At 43.1% G+C, this 14,752-nt stretch overlaps 1 protein-coding gene across 1 annotated transcript in view; it reads right to left on the bottom strand.

Moving 5' to 3' along the window:
- LCA5 (lebercilin LCA5) overlaps positions 1–13,000 on the bottom strand; it is a 97,000-nt gene extending 84,000 nt beyond the window's left edge. The window contains exon 1 of the mRNA XM_037142889.2: positions 12,952–13,000. The gene's annotated coding sequence lies outside the window, so the exon portion shown is untranslated. The remainder of the gene's footprint in view (positions 1–12,951) is intronic.
- Positions 13,001–14,752: the final 1,752 nt, after the last annotated feature.

Below are 14,752 nucleotides of genomic sequence, written 5' to 3'. Positions count from 1 at the left end.
ACTGTGGAATGGATTCAATTGGCTGGTACCAGGCAATTTTTTAATGAAAAATTGTGATCGTGCTGTAAATTATAGACAGCTTCACTTAGAGTCCCTGAAAGATACTGGATTCAGTCTTAATGGAAATTGTTCCATGGAAACTGCCCACAATGAAGCAGAGGACATTCTGAAAATGGAAACTGTACAATATTAGGAAAGGGTAATGGCCAGAAACAAACATCACCAACAAAACAAATACCCTCTGCACACCAGGGTCGGTTTTTTCCCCATAGGTTCCTAACCTACGGGAAATGTGGTTGTGTTACCGAACTCCCTCAAATGTCTACAAAGCAAAGCACCCTGTTACTAGCCCAGCATAAGCCCAGATCCACAGAAAGAAATACTGTGAGAGTAGAGAGAATGGGGGCTACGGGACAAAGTAGTTTTCAAGGGGCAAGATGGGACTCTCCAAGGTGAGGGACACTGTCTCTTGCTATGCAGGCAGGAAAGTAACAGTAGGCAGATTACTCTCTATTTGTCCTCTAGCTACATTCCCCCCTGCACCAGAGCATCAGGTACACCGACAGAGGAAGCCTGGAACCTCCCGTCTTGACCTGGTTGAGAATCTGCCTAGTCCTTGTTAACCATTTCTCCACTCTCCACCCACTTACAGGAGGCCAAAGAGACAAGCAAACTGATCTGCCTGTTTTCACTCCTGTCCCCTCGGGCACAGAAGCAGAAACAGTCTTCTCACTGCTGGGAAAAGTACTTCCTTCTTTTCTCTGAAGTGGTTCCCAGATTCTCTTGCCACTAATCATTTCTTTTCTGTGTGACATTTTCTCAGGTGTCCTTTCTATTAATAAATTCTCACTTGTCATACCATCTTCCCAAGTGACACTGAAGTCATTGATTTGCTACCTCACCACAGCTTCCTCTTCTGGCCACAGATACTTAAAAAAGCATCTCAGGAGTCCACTCCCAAAGCTTCCTCTCCTCCCACTCCAACAACTGCAAACAAATCTGAGTCAGTTGAAGGATTTTATGCCCTGAATCTGCAAACTTGGATCATCTGGCAACACTGGTTATTCAAGGTGGAAAAACCCAGGAATCATGATGGTCAGACAGGCTTTCTTGTCTATGAAAAGGCAGCAAGGAACAGTATGGGCCCAGAAAGGCATTTTAAGTGGGTTTGCAAGAATGCATATACATATATAAAATATACATGTATAAAATGTAGTAAAGCTTCTGCAATTCAAGTGGATTTTATACTCTAAAAATTCAACTATTTTGCTAATCAATGTGATCAGTTTTACATGTAATGTTTACTTATTCTCATTCAATACCCTGTAACATAGCTGAAGAGTAAAAAAATATGGGCTTTTTAATTTTCTACTATTGATAGTTTTTTTTGGTCACTGTTCATGTTCACGTCAATACTTGGCAGTTAACAATTCATAGTACACATCATTCTCTGGGAGGTTCCTGAAAAATTATTTTAACATGAAAGATCTTATATTTATTTATTATTATGATATAGTATTGCTTTCGAGAAGACTTTGAGGTGACTTAAACTAAAAATAATACAACTACAATAGTAAGAGAAAATACAAGCTATGCAAAAGAAAGAAAACAAACACGTTTAGCTTAGGGACAAATACGACTACAAGGACTGAGCACTAAAGCCCACTCGAGTTTCCTAGCAGTCAAAGTAAAAAGGGAAACAGAAACCACATCAACACTTCAATGAAAACAGGTTTGATTTTATTTTACGATCAAATCTAAAAGGCGTTTCTAAAAAAAGGAAACAGCTATTCATTCAAACATTCATTCATTAGAGTCAAATCCTAGATAAGATACTGGGAATACAATGTTAAACATTTCAAAAATAATCTCTGCCCTCAAAGAGCTTAGAGCTTATTGGGAGGGACAGACAATAAACAAGTAATCGAGCACATAAATATAAACACAACTGAAGAAGTGCACAGGGGACTAAGGGAATAACCAAGTGGGAAGGACTCTTTGAGGGGGTAACATATGAAAAAGAAGTAAGAGATGAAATGTATTTTCTGCACAGAGCTGTTTCGGGGAAGAACAAGGCCCTGAAGTACTCCTGCAGAGGATCGATTTCTGAGGTGGAGAAGCTCCCGGTGTGTTTGTCGGATATCCTGCCTAGCAATGCTACAAAGGAAGAAACAGGAATACGGGCTGCAGAGTTTTCAGTTAAAATGCCTACGTATGAGGCTCTTGGCATAGAGTCAAGGAAGGCTTTCAATGTGAGAGTGGCAGCAGTTAGATTCACCTCCAAAAGTAGCAGAATCTGCCTCCAAGAGTCCTTGAGGGTACACGCCTACCTACTTGGGCTTCTGTGATTTTGCCTGAACTCAAAGATTAAGAAAAATAGTCTCATTTTGGTAGCTTTTGGCCTATAATTGCTTTCCCTCCCACATCACCTATGTAAGTAAAAGAGAGACAAATAAGAAGTACACTTTTAAATAGAAACATTATAGCCCTGGCTGGTGCATCTCAGTGGACTGAGTGTGGGTGATGCAGGCTGTGAACTAAGGGATTGCCAGTTCAATTCCCAGTCGGGGCTCATGCCTGGGTTGTGGGCCAGGTCTCCAGTGGTGGCTCATTTCTTTCTCCTTTGCTTCCCCTCTCTCTAAAAACAAGTAAATAAAATAAAAAATTTAAAAAAATAGAAACATTATAATTCATATTTGTATTAAAATTTGAATAATTTAGAAAAACCTGGAGAAAGTTATATGGAAGTTCTTTGTTCTTTTTCAGTTTGCTGAGAGGGAGGGTCAGAGGGAGACAGTGCAAGAGGGGAGAGGAGAAGGTGGAAGTACTAGGGGTGGGAAGAGAGAGAGAGCAAGTGCGCACGTCTCTGCTTCAGAAGGACTGTGATGTTGAAAAAAGCTGACAGGCTGAAAACAGACCCAAGTGTTGTTGCTATGGTTACTGCACCATCTGTGTTCTTGCCTACCCTACACCAAAGGGTTATATAACCTGGTAACTAGCTAAATATTAAAATGGACCTAAGCGTTAAACCAGTTATTTTTGTCAATTTTAAAAAGGGTGATTGTTGTCAGAATGACTATCATCAATAAATCAACAAACAAGTGCTGGTGAGGATGTGGAGAAAGGGGAAGCCTTGTGCACTGCTGGTGGGAATGCAGACTGGTGCAGCCACTGTGGAAAGCAGTGTGGAGATATGTAAAAAAATTAAAAATGGGTCTGCCTTTTGACCCAGCCATCCCACTTCTGGGGTTATATCTGGAGGAACCCAAAACACTAATCCAAAAGAACATAAGCACCCTATGTTCATTGCAGCATTATTTATAATCACCAAGATATGGAAGCCGACCAAGTGTCCATCAACAGATGAGTGGATGAAACAACTATGGGACATTTACACAATGGAATTCTACTCAGCTATAAAAAAAAGATGAAAATTTTACCCTTTGCAACAGTAGAGCTTTCTTGTGCAACTTCACAGGAACTGTGATAAAGAATTGTTGGATCACAACTGGCACAAAAATGGCTCACAACCCATTGTGGAAAAAATAAATTGTTAAACTATTAAGCACATGAATATGTACAGCAGGTCCTACAATAATGTCCTTTTACTCAACATCTTTTCATTATAATGTTGATGAGATGCCATAGGAACTTAACTGTTGTTTATATCGATTAACTTGTGGTAAAAATTAGTTTTGCTGTAGATCATTTTATTTAATATCACAGAACCTATCAACCACATTAAGAACTTACTACACCTTCAGGATCATTTTCCATTGTTCCATTACAGATTAATTTCCTACTCCCTGCCTTGAAGTTGCATGAGGAATTACTTAGACAATTATTAAGACCATAACTTTCTTCACAGGATATTATCTAAAACCACCTTAACTTTGTAATGTTGGGATAGAGCTGTAACATTCACAATAAATTTTAAAATGTGGAGAATTATTTTAATAAATGCTCAGATTCAAATGTGAAGTGCCCATATGAAATCTGTGGCATAGGCCCTCAAGCAGCTGAACAGCACTATTATCATTTGTGTACTTTGGTGCACTATTCAACACATGAGAGTCAAAATGCAAGTTCTCTAGAGAAAACTTTGAACATGTGTGGTTGTTATAGTCAATCTGATTAAACACATTCAGCACAGAAATTGTTTCTGCTGAGCAGACCAGAAAAAAAAAAAACAAGTGCCTGAAAGCAGTGTGGCAGAGCTGGTCACTAGGGAAGCAAATTTCACCTGGAAATATAATCTTGGCGGCAAATTTTACTTTAGTGAGTTCTTCTTCTGAACATAAGATTGCCGACTTCATCATATTAATTCCCCCTAGAAAGAATCCAGAGGCTTCTAATTTAATATCAACAATAATGTCATGAAACTTGATAGTAGTACTAGACTGATCTCCAAAACCCGACTTTGCAAGACGGCAAACTGATGATGCTAAAAGGGTAGAAAGGAAGGGCCCTCCCAGAGGCCAGTGGACCAGCTGGCTGAGGGAATGCTTCCAAACCACATGGAGTCCTACTGGGCACAGGTCAGGCTGCAAAGTGTCCTTTCTTCTGAGGGAAAGGACAAGTGTGCCCTGCTTAGGTCTCTGGGTTTGCCTGAAGTCTCAGGACAGTCCTTAAAAACTAATGTTTTTGGCTTTAGGTGGTGGGGCATATAGTATTTTGGTTTTTTCTAACTCTTCTTCATCATATACACATCTATAATTACCTTCTTTGTATTCTCGGGTCTCTGAAAACATATTTCCTTCATGCTGGGCCTTAGACACCTTGCTGTAAGAATTTTTAGACCTTCCTGCTGTCACAGGATTGGTGACACCGCATCTCCCCCACCTGCTGAGCACTGCTGGGTGATCATAACTGGGACTGACATGGGTACATCGCAGACAAACAAGCTGACCCTTGCTGCCTGGGTGGCTGGCAGACCGTTCAGAAGCCATTTGGTTCTGGTTAAAATGCCACAGTGTACTATGTCAAGGAAATTTGATATTTGGCTTTTTAAGAAATCAGAAAGCCACATTTCCTTTCTTTTTACTAAATACCATAGTTTTTTTGCACATAAGCTCGGGAAAATTTCCTTTTTCAGATGAGTTATACAAATTAACAACTTCTGTCATTTATTTACACACCAAAATCTGGATGGAAAGTTCTGCTACTAGTACACATTGTATAAGTAATGCTGTCACCTCCTACTACAGTTTAAAATAAAACTATTTCAGTTTTGGACACTCTTTATTTTCAGAATTAAACTTTGGGCTCCAGTCTTGAGATAGACATAAATATTTTTTTAGTTGTTTAAAAGGAAAACACACTTTGCATCTCTATTAGGATAGAGCAAAACAAACGCCCTTCTACAGTACATTTTTACAATTCTTCCGACCTGTAAAAGGACTTTGCTGCTGACTCCACTACCAACACCCACCCATCCTTCCCTCCAGCACTCGTTTTATGAGGATGTAAATAATCTTGTTTCACAGCACACCCTTTTGTACACAGCCCTTGGTTGCTCCCAGACTCATTGCAATCTCAGTTGACACAGTTTGGTTCAGCTGGACTTAAAATTTTCTGCAGTTTGGAGTTTTCTACTCCCAGCTGATTCCTTGTAGCTTCAAAACCACAGTGGTGGAATGCTAGCCTTGCAACAGAGCATGCATAAATAAAAAAAACATTAGCAGTCTGAGGGCAAGATCCAATATGGGAGGCGAAGCACTGGAATAATAGGGTCAGAATGCACAGCTAGGCAGACTGCACCAGCTGGGCTTCCAACGTACCTAGCAGAAGACACTTCCCGGCCCTTATTTATTTTTCTTTCTTTTTAAAAAATATTTTATTTATTTATTTTTAGAGAGAGGGGAAGGGAAGGAGAAAGAGAGTTAGAGAAACATCAGTGTGTGGTTGCCTCTCATATGCCCCCTACTGGGGACCTGGCCTGCAACCCAGGCATGTATCCTGACTGGGAATTGAACTGGCGACTCTTTGGTTCACAGCCCACACTTAATCCACTGAGCTACACCAGCCAGGGCTATTTTCCTTACCTTCATGATCACCATCTCCCACCCTTCTTTAACCCCGCAGTCCTGTTTAGTCCTTATTTCACAGACCTATGGCCTTATTGGCTATGACCTTTCTTCGGTCCTTCCCTCAGAGACTGGGAGGTGCTCCCATACTGCTCAGTTTGAATCCTAACGGGACAGCAGCACCGAGGACTCATGCACTGCACCCCTGGGTGTTTGTTTCACCAATAATGAGAAAGAGAAGTAGCAGGAGACTGAAGAAGGTCCCTCCCTGGCCTCCTAGGAGGACAGTTACCAACAGCAGCTGGACCAAGATGTCACAGGATCCTCCCTTCAGTATGTCTGGCTCTTCCAGTCTCTCAGTTATCATGTGATTATTCATGGCTGAGAGTATCATTTTACACAGGTCTGATTCCGTGTTCGCTTCCTATAGACAGGAAACATGTTTAACCCAATGTGTTGCCCAAAGGGCTTGGCTCATGGTAGAATTTCAAGAAGTTCTGACTTAATAGGATACACAACTTCCTCCAAAAAGATTACGGTTCAAACTAAGGGCAATGACATCAGTAACATGGGGCATCATGGCCATAATTTTAGAAAGATTCCTAGGGTGTCTCAGCAATTAGTATTCAGAGGGAAAATTCTGTCCAATGACCTACAAAATCTTTTTTTATCCTAGAATTCAACCTAGGAATTTGACTTCCCATCCTGGCTATAGATCAGAACGCCATGGACCACCTGCTAGAACTACAGCTGACCTGTCTGTCCCCAACCCCACTGCCCTCATGACCTGTTCGACTCATTAGATATGGGATACAGTAGAAAATATGCATTTATTTTAAGTTGCCTAGCTGATTGTCTCATGCCTGGCAAGGTTTGGGTACACCGCCCCCAGAGCATGCTGACGTGTGGAGAGCCATGCGCTAAGGTGGTGAGACTAACCTTCCACACCCTGCAAAACTGTTGGCAAGATGAAGGTATAGCTCTTCATGGGCTTAACAACCTTCTCCTTATTGGGGCTGGAACAGAATGGGGTGGAGATTCAAGTTGAGAATTTACACTGAACACACCTTTTCTGTTGGTGGTACAGGTGACTCCTCAGTGGTAAGCAAGAGAATATTATTGCCCTGTGTGATCAGCTCTTTTCCACTCATGACATTGAATATGGGGAAAATGTGCATCAAGAGCAGTAAGTGCCTTGGCTGGTGTGGCTCAATGGGTTGAGCATCGTCCCACAAAGCCGAAGGTCGCCAGTTGGATTCCTGGTCAGGGCACATGCCTGGGCTGCGGGCCTTGTCCCCGGATGGGGTGTGTGCGAAAGGCAACTAATTAATGTTTCTCTCACACATTGATGTTTCTCTTCCTTTCTCCTTACCTTCCCCTGTCTCTAAAATATTTTTTAATCACTAAAAAAAAAAATAATAAACAGGAAGCCTGTACTATTTGAAAAGTCTGTTACCATAGGCATTGATTAGACGTATCCAGATGAGCTTGACTGGAAGAGGAGGAATGGCCATACCTGATTCTGGCTTTGACTCAAGAATGTGCCCCGCCTTCCCAGACTCAGGGTCCTGACCTGAGCTGGCCTCGCTCTCTCTCCCACTGACAGGCAGCTGGCTCTCCCAGTTAGAGGAGTCTCCTTCTTTTGCTCCTCATGTTTCTTCCAGCCTCATTCATCCACATCCCACAGCATGGTTCAATCAACAGAGCCATCTGAGTTGGCACAATGTTCTATTCTATGGCAACTATTAATATTTCATTCATCTACAGTTGATCCTATAGCCATATTGATCCAATCAGTCACATAGCTATATTTCCATTAGCTGTCAGGATTCCAAAACGTTGAATCACTTATGTCTCAGCCTAGCTGCCTTTATTATAAACATCATCTTATTTACCACTAATGCTGCCAATATGCTTTTGGACACAGAGTTACAAGAGACTGGCTAGAATCTTCTCATCCATTCATCTGGGCAAAGAAGGCAGGCCATTCAAGTCTCATTTCTCACGTGGCCCAGCAAATGGAGTTATTTACAGCACATGGAAGGCACAATTCCAATGTCAAATGAGAGAACTGCAGAAATGTCATCAGGCAACCTGTTACACTTTTAGAGATCTGCTCCTGAGATAATGCCTGCCTTTCAACACAGCGTCTTCACATTTGCTTCTTCTAAGACTGCAAGAAACTTTTCTGACATTCTTCTGGAACAAAGGAAGGCACAATATTACTATCCTTTTTTATAATGTGAAAAGTTTCCAAAGAAGCAAATTGGGAGAAGGAAATAAAAATTGGATGGAGCCTTCAAGTCCAGATTGCTGCTAATTTGTTACATGCAGCCTTGGATAGTCACTTAACTCGTTGAGCTCACTTTTCTCAGTCACATATTTTTTCATTTGACATACATTTCTTCAATAATGTGCAGATATTTAAAGCCAAAAGAGTCTCATAAATACAGTGCTTTGAGAATTCATGCTTTCAGCTCGGAGAGACAGAAGTCTCACGCCCTCGAAGCCACACCTTGTGCCTGCCTCCAGCACACGGGGAATGCCGCTGTTTTCACGAACGCCCCCAGCAGTCCACAAATCATGAACTAGATGAATATGGCCCTAGGTTATAGGAACAGATGGTTCTCATTACTGGTATGAATGGCATTAAAATAAATCATCCAACGAGGTTCTGGTCAACGGGCTTGGACTTCACTTCATGCAGGACAAGTCACTTCAAAAGTACTCAGAATAGTATTTTTGACATTCACACTTAGGACCAAGGTATACCTCATGGTCCAGTCTGATCCCTCCCTGCTGGCTTCGGGGCAGGCAGAAAGTTTTCTTACTAATTATGGTCAGTGAATAACTTAGAGTGCATGTCCTGGCCACACAGTCTTCTTACACGATTAAGACATGTCCTGTCTTCTACACAAGGTCTGACAGAGTGAGGAATTATATGAACACGTGTCATATTTCACAGTTCAAAGAAACAATGGTGCCTGGCACACAAGGAAGACCCTACTAGAAGTATATTGTATGAATAGGGATTGAATAAGTGAGTGAATGAGTGAACGGAGACCATTCTCTCCCCAGTCTTTGTCATCACTGTTTTCTTCTGTTTAGGCTGCAAGGTTTATCCCCTGCAGAACTAAGGGTGAACTTCATGACCTCAGGCCCCATGTCCTCCCTTCTGCACAAGGTCTGACAGAAAATGTCCTGGGTCTGGGAGACAGGAGACCTGACCACATGTGGCACATAGTAGGCACTCAAATCAAAATTGATTAACTGAATTGAGCCTGTACTGTGTGGCCTTGGGTTTACAACTAACCAGATGATGTGTGATTTGGGGGGCAAGGTTCTAAACCCAAGTTGTCCCATATGTAGAATAGAGAAGTTAGATTAAGTCATCTTTACTATCCCTTTCTGCTCTAAGATTTTATATCCTATTTACTCTTCTGTTATGGGCTGATAGCCCAGAACTGCTCCATGAATGGGTACTCGGGAAACTTCCTGAGTCTCGTGGTCCTCACCTACAAAGATGGACAACAATCCAAGGGGTGTTTTGTGGCTTATGTGAAACAAGGGACATGGGACACCCGGAAACATTCCTAACGCATAGAAGGTGCCCCCCAAATGATAGCTGTTGCTGTTTTCATGATCGAATAGCAGCTTGTCCGCTACTCTTTTAGCTAATGAATTTTGCTAAATCAGTCGACCTTAAATTAATTCATTTCTCTACTTTGAAAAAATTCAGTCATGGACTCCAATGTTGGGCAAATCGAGGTTCTAATAACAGCTCAGCCGCCTACTAGTTGTGTAACCTTAGGCCTTAACTCCTCAGAACCTCAGTCTCCTCATGTGTAAAGCATAGGCAATTATACTTTTTTTTTGCTGGATGAATTGTATGCAAAGAATGTGGCATAGCAATGGCTCAAAAATACAAGCTATAATCACAGCTCCATGCTGTTAGGCAAGGCTGAGCTCCAGGATTTTTTTTTTATAACTTCACCATCCACAGAAAAGAATAGGCATGTGTGTTTACTAAACGCCATTCTCCCAACTCGGTCTACAGTGATTTCTCCCATCATTCCCTAGGAGGGTTTTATCCCCTCACCCACTTCATCCAGGAACTTCCAGATTATGAGCGAGGATCTGATAAGTGGGTGAGAAAATTTAGCCCAGTGCCAACAGTACTGACAGTTACTGCAACCCACTCCCTGTTCCAGTGTTGCTAAAATACAAGCTCGAGACACCTACGTAATCCAAACCAGGGAGTAATTTAAAAATCATATTGATTTGACTTTGAAATGAAGCGTGGGATGTTTCAATAACAAACTTCCTTTAAGTTTTGCCTTGGATGAAATCAATTCTTATTTCCTGAGCATACATCAACTGAAAGCGGGAAGCAGCAGCTCCGAAACCTACTGGGCTTCAGAGAAACCCACCTTGCTCAACGTTAAATACTTGCCACAGAAATCCTCCAGCAATCCACAAAATACATAAAAGTAAAACTCCTCTACTCATCAAGTGGGAAATGTGCAGAGAATTGACTCTGGGTTCAGCAGGCACTGGCCAGTCCCATGCATGTGCATCAGTGCCCTTTCTGGCCGTCTAGGGGTCTGGGTACAGCCCTCTGGACTTCTGACCTCCCACCCCATTGTCTCCAGCTTTGCCCAAGGACCTCAGGCTCCCTCCTCACACGAAGGCCAGATTTAATGGTATTTTCACTACCTGAGAGGCAGAGGCAGTCAGTTGTGAAGACGCATGTACAGGACTGTTCATCGTGAGGGCAAGCAGCACTCTGTTCAAACCAGTGGTCCCCAGCCTTTTTGGCACCTCGGATAGGTTTTGTGGTGGGGCAGGGAAATGACACAGGAGGCAGAGCTCAGCTGAGCTTTGTTTGCGACCTGATTCCTAAGCAGACTGGAGCCTGGGGGTTGGGGACTCCTGGTTTAGACCAGAGCTAATAAAAGATCAACCAGTATGTTCTTTCTAAAAGAGTAAGAAATGAAAAGAATCTTTTACTCAAAGAGGACAGTTTTGAAGGGCGTCTCTTTTCATTCTTATTCTAGCATCAAAAACTACATCAAAACGGAGCTTGTCCAAGTGCCTGAAGTAGGCCTTGGCCCCTAAAGTGCCTGAAATAAGGGCCTAGGTGAGCAGTGATCTAGGGAAAGAGCAAGCTGCATTCACTTGAGTGAGTGAAATAGGCTCATTGTAAACTATTATATCTTGGTTTATAGTACATTATAACCCACAATTTCCAGGGACTTTGGGAGTAGGGGGAATAATATGGAGAAGGAATTATAGTCTTCCTCAGCACCTGACAGTATGTGTACACTAGAGATAAGGCCTTGTGTAAACTTCAGAAATAAGTTTGGATGAACTTTGGAACTATTTACTGCCTGTCAGATAATTCTAGTTCAGTCACTCCTGAGAAGCAAATGATCTTGACCTGCTTCCTTTAGTGACATGATTGTACAGTCCCTGAAGGAAGGTGAGTTTGGGACATTAGGTGATATGAAACAGACATCTCTCACCAGAGCCTGGCCAGGAGGCAGTGAGCAGGGAGAAGCCGCATGTGCTGTCCTAAGTGTTGAGAAGAGACTCTGCCTAATGTTGTGGCTGAAGGACAGTATGGACCATTAAGCTGTTTTTTCTCTATACACATTTTCTGTCCCCCACCCCTACCTACTTCTCCCCTTTTGCATTTCATTGCCTCAAAGACACAGGGCAAGGTGAGAAGCAGAAGGGGCTGTAGGTCCTTCTGGGTTTTGTTTTCCAAAAGCCACACCCATGGAAGAGGATGGTGTTAGAAGGAGAAGCAGAAGCCTAGAAGATGGTGGAGGGAGAGTACGCCTCTGCCCAGGGGAAGGGAGAGCACTGTGGGGTCCTGCTGGGAGCTGGGCAAGGATGGGGGGCTCTGTTCTGAAGACGGCACCAAGCCTCAGGCCCTCAGGCCCTGGGGGCCCAGAATGTGTGCCAGGCCTGTGGCAGGAGCACAGTCGCATGGGGCTGGCAGGGTGTCATGAACTGAATGTGGGTGTCCTGCCAACATGCATATCCCAGAGTCCTAACCCCCCATGTGAGGGTATTAGGAGGTGGGGCCTTTAGCAGGTGATTAAGTTCGGGTTATGTCCCGAGAGCAGAGCCCCCAGGGTGGGATCAGTACTCTCCGAAGAAGAGGAAGAGACACGAGGGTGCTCTCCCCGGGCACGACGGAGGAAAGGCCATGTGGGCACGGCAAGAAGGTGGCCTTCTAAGCCAGGAAGAGAGTTCTCACTAGGAAGTAAATCTGCCAGCAGCCTGAACTTGGACTTCCCAACCTGCAGAACTGTGAGAGAAATAAAAGTCTGTTGTTTAAGCCACCCAGCCTCTGGTATTTTGTTATAGCAGTCTGAGCCGCCCGGGACACACATCGAAGACCATTATTTGGAGAACTTTTCATCCTTTTTAGCCTCTGTGAGCCTCCCTCCCAGATTCTGGTGCAACCCAGGAAAGGGGGGAAGAGCCCCAATACTGACTAAATGGAAGGAAGTTCAGGGCTATTTAGGTAGAGGCTAAATTAAGTTGATGAATAGGTAATAGGAAAAATCCCACTATTTCTAGCATAAATACACTTTATCAATACACTTTGAACAGAGGGTAATACCAGCAGAAATAGGTGGCTTTCTGTTCTCAAACCAGCCTGAGTTTAAGCTTTGAGAGTCCTACAATTTTCACTGATCAGAAGTAATAATAAATGTTGTAAGAATGGGACCCTTCTCTATCTTTTGTATTTCATCAAAAATGTCACATTCACCTACAGCCAGTTCCCTCGGCACGAGAAGAACTGCTTTTCTGCTTTTTGCTCTGCCTTTTAAAAGACACAAGAGGTTGGGAAGTTTATTTAACCTCCCCGCCCTGAAGTTTTTATCTGCAAAACCCAGATGGCACTTACTGAATGAAGAGGAGCCATGCACTGATGAGCTACCGATACCCAGTCTCTGGCTCCCACTCTTGGTCTCCAAGCTGCACCATCCATGAATTACCTCCTTGACCCATGTCTAGGCAATGCTGGGCAAACTGGGTATTTGGCAAACCGGTAGTGATGATGATGACGATAGTGGACATTGATAATAATGTTCCTAAATATTTGTCAAGTGTTTTATGTTTCAACAAGGAAGTTTCAAATATTTAATGCAATCTGATACTCTGAGCAACTCTCTGAAGGAGTTATGCCCCTTTTACAGGTAAAGATACTGAGAGAGCTGCCGTGAAAGGTCATGGTGAAGGTGTCCACTGTCAAACGGCAGAAGCTCCATCCACAGAAGTTTGTGCTGTTTCTACAGGGATGCAGAGCTGGTCCCGTCTTTACACTCTAAGTCCTGACTCTTTCCTCAGTGACAAAGCCTCTTCCTTTAACCAGATACTGAATCATAAATGTTACTTTTCTTATTTTGCTTCATAATAAATGCCACAAAATATGTCTGGATTCCTCTAACACTGTTAATAAGGCTATTGATAGAAAACTTGAAAGTATATTTGTATTCATTGCCCCCAGGCTTCCTTCTCAGTCCCATTTCTTGCTCTTTGTCTAGGTTTCATACGCCCTTGTCCTCTTGTGCTGCTCGGACTTCTTTCACCGCCCTGAGGGACAGCCGCTACACTGATCTAGGTGGGGACAGTGGAGCCACATCACCTGGCTCATGGCTCTGCCACTTACTTATTCACTGCATGACCTCGGCAAGTTCCTCAACCTCAGATTTCTCACCTTTAAGCATGGCTAGACCTCAGTTCATAATGCGACTGCAATTAAACAGGAGTTCACCTTAAGAACCTTGCATCGTGCCTGGCTGTTAGAAAATATGCTATGAATGTTAGTTAGGTTCTGCTGTGGTTGTTCAGAAATCCCATCTCATTGGCTCACCCTGACTACAGTGTGGCACACGTGTTTTGTCATAGGCTCTTTTACATATTTCTTTAATGCTGTGGTCCTCAAACTTTGGGGACCAGACCACCTGGGAAGCTGTCCACTGTCCTGAGTTTGGAGTCAGCAAGCCTGTATGATGTCAGGGCTGCTGTCCCCTGGGCAGGCCCAAGGGGTCCAACGTCTAAAATCACAAGTATCATGGGAAGAGCAGAGGCTTTGAGACAGAGACCAGAGCTGGTTTCTGGTCGTGTGACCTGGGACCTGTCACTGAACTCTCCATACCACATCTAAAAACTAGGCATAAAAGTACCTCTGCCATGGGGTTATTGTGAGGAAAAAAGTAAAAAGTGTATTAAGGCCCTGTCACAGCGGGATCTCGGTGCATGGGGGTGGTGTAGACGGAAGGAACCTTACAGAAGTTCTAATTAAGCTTGTACTAGAGAAGGAAAAACAGACTTATGAGATCAAATAAATAGGTGCTCAAAAGACAACACTGAAAGGTGACCCACACTTGAAACATCAGAGCAGGGACTTGATCTTGTCTTTCTTACAGGAAAGACAAGATCAGACTCAGGACCTTAACAAAATTCCAGGCTCATGCTTAAGTAGCACCTTATCAGCATGTAACCCTTTCAGGATCTTTAGAAGGAGCAGTGATTAACAGCCAACACTAGATTGGTAAGAGTGGAGTTGTTTGTATCAGAGACGGACACATCACATAAGTACACTACGATTTGGGAGAAAGAAGTACTAACTTCTCCTCCTGCTGCTCTTCCTCCTCCTCTCCCTCTCATCCTTTGGCGGATGCATTTTGTTCGGTATGAAAATA

The sequence above is a fragment of the Artibeus jamaicensis genome, unplaced genomic scaffold (assembly GCF_021234435.1).
Source record: "Artibeus jamaicensis isolate MK-2021 breed Jamaican fruit bat unplaced genomic scaffold, CSHL_Jam_final contig_387, whole genome shotgun sequence".
Classification (NCBI taxonomy): domain Eukaryota; kingdom Metazoa; phylum Chordata; class Mammalia; order Chiroptera; family Phyllostomidae; genus Artibeus; species Artibeus jamaicensis.
This window is presented reverse-complemented; position numbering and strand designations above follow the sequence as displayed.